General features: G+C 51.7%; 1 protein-coding gene and 1 long non-coding RNA gene across 7 annotated transcripts in view; one reads left to right on the top strand and one right to left on the bottom strand.

Moving 5' to 3' along the window:
- Positions 1-625: 625 nt before the first annotated feature.
- Positions 626-4,110, bottom strand: LOC123651557. Its single transcript, XR_006740350.1, has 2 exons — positions 3,684-4,110; positions 626-2,938 (listed from the first exon to the last, which is right to left on the bottom strand). It is a non-coding gene; the product is annotated as an uncharacterized LOC123651557 (long non-coding RNA).
- Positions 4,111-4,269: 159 nt separating this feature from the next.
- Positions 4,270-6,000, top strand: part of SMAD2 (SMAD family member 2) — a 57,903-nt gene continuing 56,172 nt past the window's right edge. For 4 of the 6 annotated variants that reach the window (XM_036417632.2, XM_036417634.2, XM_036417633.2 and 1 more), the window contains exons 1-2: positions 4,270-4,551; positions 4,905-4,988. The gene's annotated coding sequence lies outside the window, so the exon portion shown is untranslated. Of the gene's footprint in view, positions 4,552-4,587; positions 4,607-4,904; positions 4,989-6,000 lie in introns of those variants that run through there. The other 2 variants (XM_036417630.2, XM_036417631.2) reach the window with 2 other exon arrangements.

The raw sequence follows: 6,000 nt of genomic DNA, 5'->3' as shown, positions 1-6,000 counted from the left end.
TGATCACTTGTTGCTACCAGCAGGTGCCAGCCCTGATTGCCCCTCAGGACTTCTCCATCTCCCCCTGCTCCTGAGGGGTGATTGGGGCAGCAGCCACAGCTTGCACCCACTGACGGCACTGTCCCCACTCATACCTGCTGCTGTGCTGGCCCCAACTGCTCTGTGCCATCAGTGGATGTGAGCGGGGCTGGCACCAACAGCACATGGGAGCAGTGGCAGTGGAAGAGGGGCTCTTCTCTTGGGTTAAGGTTTTAGGGGACCGGGGCTCACAACAGGCGGGGCCAGGATGGGATGCAGAGGATGGGCCAAGACCCACCCATGTGCCCACTGCAGCCTCTGGGCCCACAGTTCCTCTCAAGATACATAAATTCATGCACTGGCCCCTTGTATATACATAAAAGCCAAGTGACTGGAACTACAGGTCATTATGATGCGCACTGCAGCCAGCCAACTGGCCCAAACAGGGGCGGGGGGGCCGGCTGATCTCCTGTGCCCTCTCCATAATTAATGATTTGTTTTCTTGAGTCATTTTAGCATAGAATAGTAATTTCCATCATAATCAACCATTGCTTTTATGATTAAAAAGATAACAGATACCGATAAATACTTGTTGGATCCTTTTTTCTTGTATATGCTTTATTCTTGTCTCCATCAGATGTTAATTTTCATTTTTAACAAAAGCTAGCATGTGAATAAAGAATGTGTATGTGTATATATGTGTAGGCAGATGTACACACCTTTAATACAAATTCTTTTAAAACATAAAATTTCATTGTATTGAGATAAAAATCCAGCTGGTATTGAGTCTTTTCTACCATTATTTACAACAAAAGTAACCCCACAAGTTTTGTTCTTTACAATTTTTCTTAGGTTATTTCATGTAATCAGTGTCCTTTCAGTTGCAAATAACTGGATGTTTCCTCAAGATGTAGCAATGCTCAATGCAACTTAGCTCTACCAGGATAAGCAAATACAGAGATCAGATGTTGAAGAGATGCTCAATGGCTGTACTGAGATCAACTACAAACTGAAAGGATGGGGCAAAGCTGTGAATGCTTATGGACCTACGATACACACAGAATGCTATACAAATGCTGTATTTCACTTCAATTATAATACTTAGTCTTTTGGTAAGGGTGTGGGAAGACAACTGGGAATGAGATGCTTTCCTTATCCCTCAGGAATGTACAATCTAAATGGGGAGACAAAACATACATACATGAGAAAGCTAAAAACCTTCTCAAGACTAAACTAACACGTCAAGGTTAATCAAAGCAAAGTCATATGTATATCATCCAGGAAAGGCTTTCCAGATCTCGTCAGAGAGATGGATTATGAGTTGTATCTTTTGAAAAATCAACACATGGATATTTTTAAAAATTCAAACTACAGAAGAAATAATGATGAAATTTAAGTTTTCCACTCACGACTTCCAAGTTCTCATTCCAGAAGCAACCACCATTACCATTTTCTTATGTCTTCCTAGTACATTTAACTACATTTAAATTGATTCTGAATTGATTTTAATTTCATTGATTTTGCAGTGTCATGAGTAATGAAGGGTTAATTTAGTGTTCATTCACATAAAAATAAGACTCACTTAATATAATTTATGCAATAGGAATCTACTGATGATAGGTCTTGAAGTACCCTAAGGGATTCCCAGTTGATTGTTGCCACGGCAATCCTTCTCCATCTGCCTTCAGTTTCTGTCTTGACCCATTTTGGTTTAGACACATTTCTAGCAGAGGGGAGAGTAGGCATGTTCCCATTTCAAAACCTATGGGCACTGCATTGGTAGCCAGACTGCCCTCCTCCCATTTCTTCAATCTCACAGATCCTAAAAGGATTCCAGAATGGAAGTTAGGGACTCAAAAGTCTGACACTTTGGGAAGATGGTCTTAAACTTCAAGCATATCATCTACTGAATTACTGTACTCTTTAATTGTACCCTAACTCCCATAGCAGATTCTTCTGGAATCCCAGCCAGCTCAGGCATCCCCCATCACCTAAATGAACACTCAAATAAATGTATACCCTGGTCACATAGGAGAAAATATTTGTGTGACCCAGAGTAGCTTTATTTTTTTTTTAGTTTTTATTGATTTCAGAGGAAGGAAGAGGAAAACATCAACGATGAGAATCATTAATCAGCTGCTTCCTGCACACCCCCTACTGAGGATCAAACCTGCAACCTGGCATGTGTCCTGTCCGGAACTGAAATGTGACCTCCTCAATTGACAATCAACCACTGAGCCATGTCTGCCAGGCCCAGGGTAGCTTTTAATAGGCCATGTCATATTAAAATGGTTGGCTTGGATCATCAGGAAGGACCAAAAACCAGAAACAGCCTTCCTACTTCTAAATTGAAGAGTTTTTGCCCTGGCCTAGACCATCCTCCCTGGTGGCTCTGGGATATGGAAGCAGAGGCTTAGGAGATGGATCAGTTCCATCAGTTGGCTTCCTGGGTCTCTTTCACAAGCTGTTTTAAAAAGTAGGTGAGTAGAGCTGCCTCTAAGCTGACAATGGAAGAAAACGCCCAAAAAATGGAGGTCAACTTTTGAGGAATTTCTGCTAAGTTTATCTTAGCATAAATACATGAAGGCAACCGAAGGGAAGAAATGTTAACAATTATTAATTTTCTTTGAACTCCAAAGCCCTGTGATATTTACTATTTTCTTTCATCACCACACAACTACATTTGAATAGCTATCATTGCAGGTGAGCTCCACTTGCCGAAGATCAGATTTGGAACAGAGTAGAACTAAAAACTACAATTTGCCTATCTCCAACTTTTCGGTGAGAAGAGTTCTTCTATGTTCGAGGAGGGAGATGGTGGACATGAAGATTTTGAAAGGACATCTAGAAAACCTGTAAGACTCAGGGAATGGCCAAATTATCACCCCACAAGACACCTTCCTTGGAGAAGCCTTCCTAGCTGAAAAGAAAGCATACACTTCAAGTACTCTTACTGTTTGGAATGGTCATTTGGGACTTCTTGTATACTGATTTACATGGTCAGCGCCTCTCTCCTGCTTAAGTCGCCACAGGAAATTCATGAAGGAGCACATGAAATGGAGCGCTTTACTGGGAGCCAAGAAAACTGCCTTGTCTCTGCCACCAACTACCTGTGTGAGACCTAACTTTCTTTTTTACTTTAGTTCTGTGGTGCTCCCTGCCCAACGCACTAAGTGCTTAATAAATACTTGATGTGGTTAAATTAGTTGGGTTCAATATTTCAGCAGAGATTTGGGTGTCCCTAGGGTGAAAGCGAAGTTACCGGAATGCAGGTATGCCCCCACCAGTTTTGGTCAGCAAGCAGCTCTCTAGTACTTAGGGCTGGGGGCTTACCCACATCACCTCCACAGCGGAGAAATGGAGAGAAAGAGAATCCGGCAATTAAGGGGCATCGGGCTTATTTTTCCAGACTTCACAAGGGTCGTCCACAGCATGCATTGGTTAGCTGCATTTTTTTTTTTTTTTTTTTTTTTTTTACTGAAGAGAGAACCAAGATTCCAGTTAAACCTGGCATCCCTCACCCTGGCCCTAAGACCCCTTGTGAGGGATGACCCCCTCCTTAGGGGCTTATTTACATATAGGACCCCGCCCCCATTCATCTCCACGGGGGCCCCGCCCACTCGCCCGCTCCTTCGCTATGGGCGCGCCCGGAGTGGATTCAGTACCGCGGCTCCGGCGGAACCATCCTCCGGCCCCTGGCTCGTCCTGTCCTCCAGGCGGGCTCGGTGCTTCCTAGGGGATGCGCACTTGCCCCTTCCCAGCTTGATTAGGAAAGGTGGGCCCAGCGGCGGCCCTCGCAGGCCCCACCCAATGGCGGTGGAGAGACCGAGAAGGGGAGCCAAGGCCGAGGCAGAGGGACGGACGGGCGATCCCGGGGCTGATTCCCCCACCGCGGCAGATACGTGCTTCCTTCCCCTCCGTCCCTTCCCACAGCCTCTCCTGGGAGCTCCCGGGAGACGAAATCAACCGAAACCGGGGGCGTCCCACCCCACCTCGCCCGCTGCCGCCGCCTGCCGGGCCCCGCCTCGCCTCACGCTCTACGGGGGAGGCGGGACCAATCAGGGAGCGTCGTCTCCCTTCCGATTCGAGGCTCCCGACGCGCGGCTCACACCCCGGCCACCTCGCGCGCTGATTGGTCGCGCGCGCCGCCGGTCGGGCCGAGAGGGCAGGGCGGGCCGGGGTGGGAGGACAGGGGGGCGGGGGGAGAAGGAGGCGGGGAGGTAGTGGCCGGGACTCTCGAAGCTCCGCTCGCGCCCCGGCCCTGCTGCTCCGGAGCTCGGCCTCCTGCCTTCCCTCCTCAGCTCGTCCCGTCTTCCGTGCGCACCGAGGGCTGCGAGCGGCCGGCGTGCCTCGCGCCCTAACGGGCGGCCGGGGGCGCCAATCAGCAGGCGGCAGGGTGCCAGCCCCGGGGCTGCGTCGGCGAATCGGCGGGGCTCGCGGCCTGGGGTGGGAGGCGGGTCTACCGCGCGGCCGCGGCGGCGGAGGAACAGCTCCCAGCCAGCAGCCCGCGAGCTCCGAGCGAGCCTCCCGGAGGTGGGTGCGCCGCGCCTCTGCGGCCGGCGGCGGAGGGCGCGGGGCGGAAGCGGAGGTGGGCTGGCGGGCGGGCGGGCGCGGCGGGGAGGGCTCGGTCGCCCGGGCGGCCCCGGGGTTGGAAGGATGCGGGCGCGCGCCTGAGGGGAGGAGGGGCGGCGGCGGCGGGACGCGCGTCCCCACCCCCTCCTTCTCTCTCGCGGGCGGCGTCCGGGCCCGCGTCCCCTCCCTCCCTCCCCTCGCGCCGGGGCCGCGGGCCGGGCACTAGCTGGGGAGGCGGGGCGGGAGGCCGGGCGGCTGCTGCAAGAGTGTTTTCAGTTCCGCCTCCAATCTCCCATTCCCCTCTCCCCTCTCAGCCCCTCATCCCGTTCGGAAGAGGAAGGAACAAAAGGTCCCGGACCCCCGGCTCCGACGGGGCGGGACCCGGAGCCTCGGTCCAGGTAAGGCGGCGGAGCCCGGCGGGCCCCTGGGGCTAGGGCTGTGTTTGTGTCGGGCTCGGGTCCTGGAGGCTCCGCGTCGCCTCGCCGCCCCGGGGGCTGGGGCTGAGGTGTGGCCAGGTCGAGGCGGCGGGGCGCCCGGCCCTCGGGGTGCGGGGACGCGGGGCTGGGCCGGCCAAAGGGAAGGAAGGGGTCGGCGCCCGGAGCTGCCCGCCGGCCGGCCCTACACGGCTCGGGGTCCGCGGAGGCCCTTCTCCTCCGTGGCGAACAGTTGATTAGTTCGTGGTCCTGATTTTCAAAGCCGGAGAGACAGCTCTGGGTTAGGACTCGCGGGGGAGCCGCGTTCGGAGCGGGCGGCACTTTGCTCCCACTTGCTTTCTGGTCCCGTAACCTTTGTTGGCCATTCTCTGTCTTGGGGTTCCGAAGTGCCCAGGGTCCTCTCGCCCGAACGGGCAGGCGGCCCTTCTCCCCTCACTTGTGAAAGTTCCCGTGTGTGGAGCCTGTTGGGTTTTCTCGCACGCCTTTAGGAAGCATGCTAAAGGATTTCACGGATTTCAAACTTGGTTTGAAAATATGCAACTTGAGTTGTTTTGTTCTCTTCCTGGGGGGGATCCTGTCCTTGGGTTGGGTCTTGGTGTCTTTTACTTACTTAATCCTTAGGTGGTTAATGGTTTCCTTTTGATCCTAAACAAAGGAAAAACAGCTCTCCTAGGTTGGTTTTGTTATTCCTTCCTCTTGACCCTTTTAGCTAAATAACTACGGGTTTGTGGTCATCTAAACCTTTGAAACAGCCAACTCCAGGTAAACGACATTGGAAGTAGCATTTTCCTTCTGTCATGTCTTGCATGTTATGTTGGGAATATTTTAAATTCTGGTGTGTTAAATGGCACATGAAAGGTAATGGTTAATAAGGAAATGATCACGCAAACTTCCAATTCCATCTTTTTAAAAAATGGTCCTTGAAATTTGAATTCTTTTCAGAATTCTAAATGATTCTATATTCCTAGATCCTTTT

Source organism: Pipistrellus kuhlii, unplaced genomic scaffold, assembly GCF_014108245.1.
Source record: "Pipistrellus kuhlii isolate mPipKuh1 unplaced genomic scaffold, mPipKuh1.p scaffold_m20_p_6, whole genome shotgun sequence".
NCBI lineage: Eukaryota > Metazoa > Chordata > Mammalia > Chiroptera > Vespertilionidae > Pipistrellus > Pipistrellus kuhlii.
Note: the sequence above shows the minus strand (reverse complement) of the source record. Positions and strands in the feature narration are given on the sequence as shown.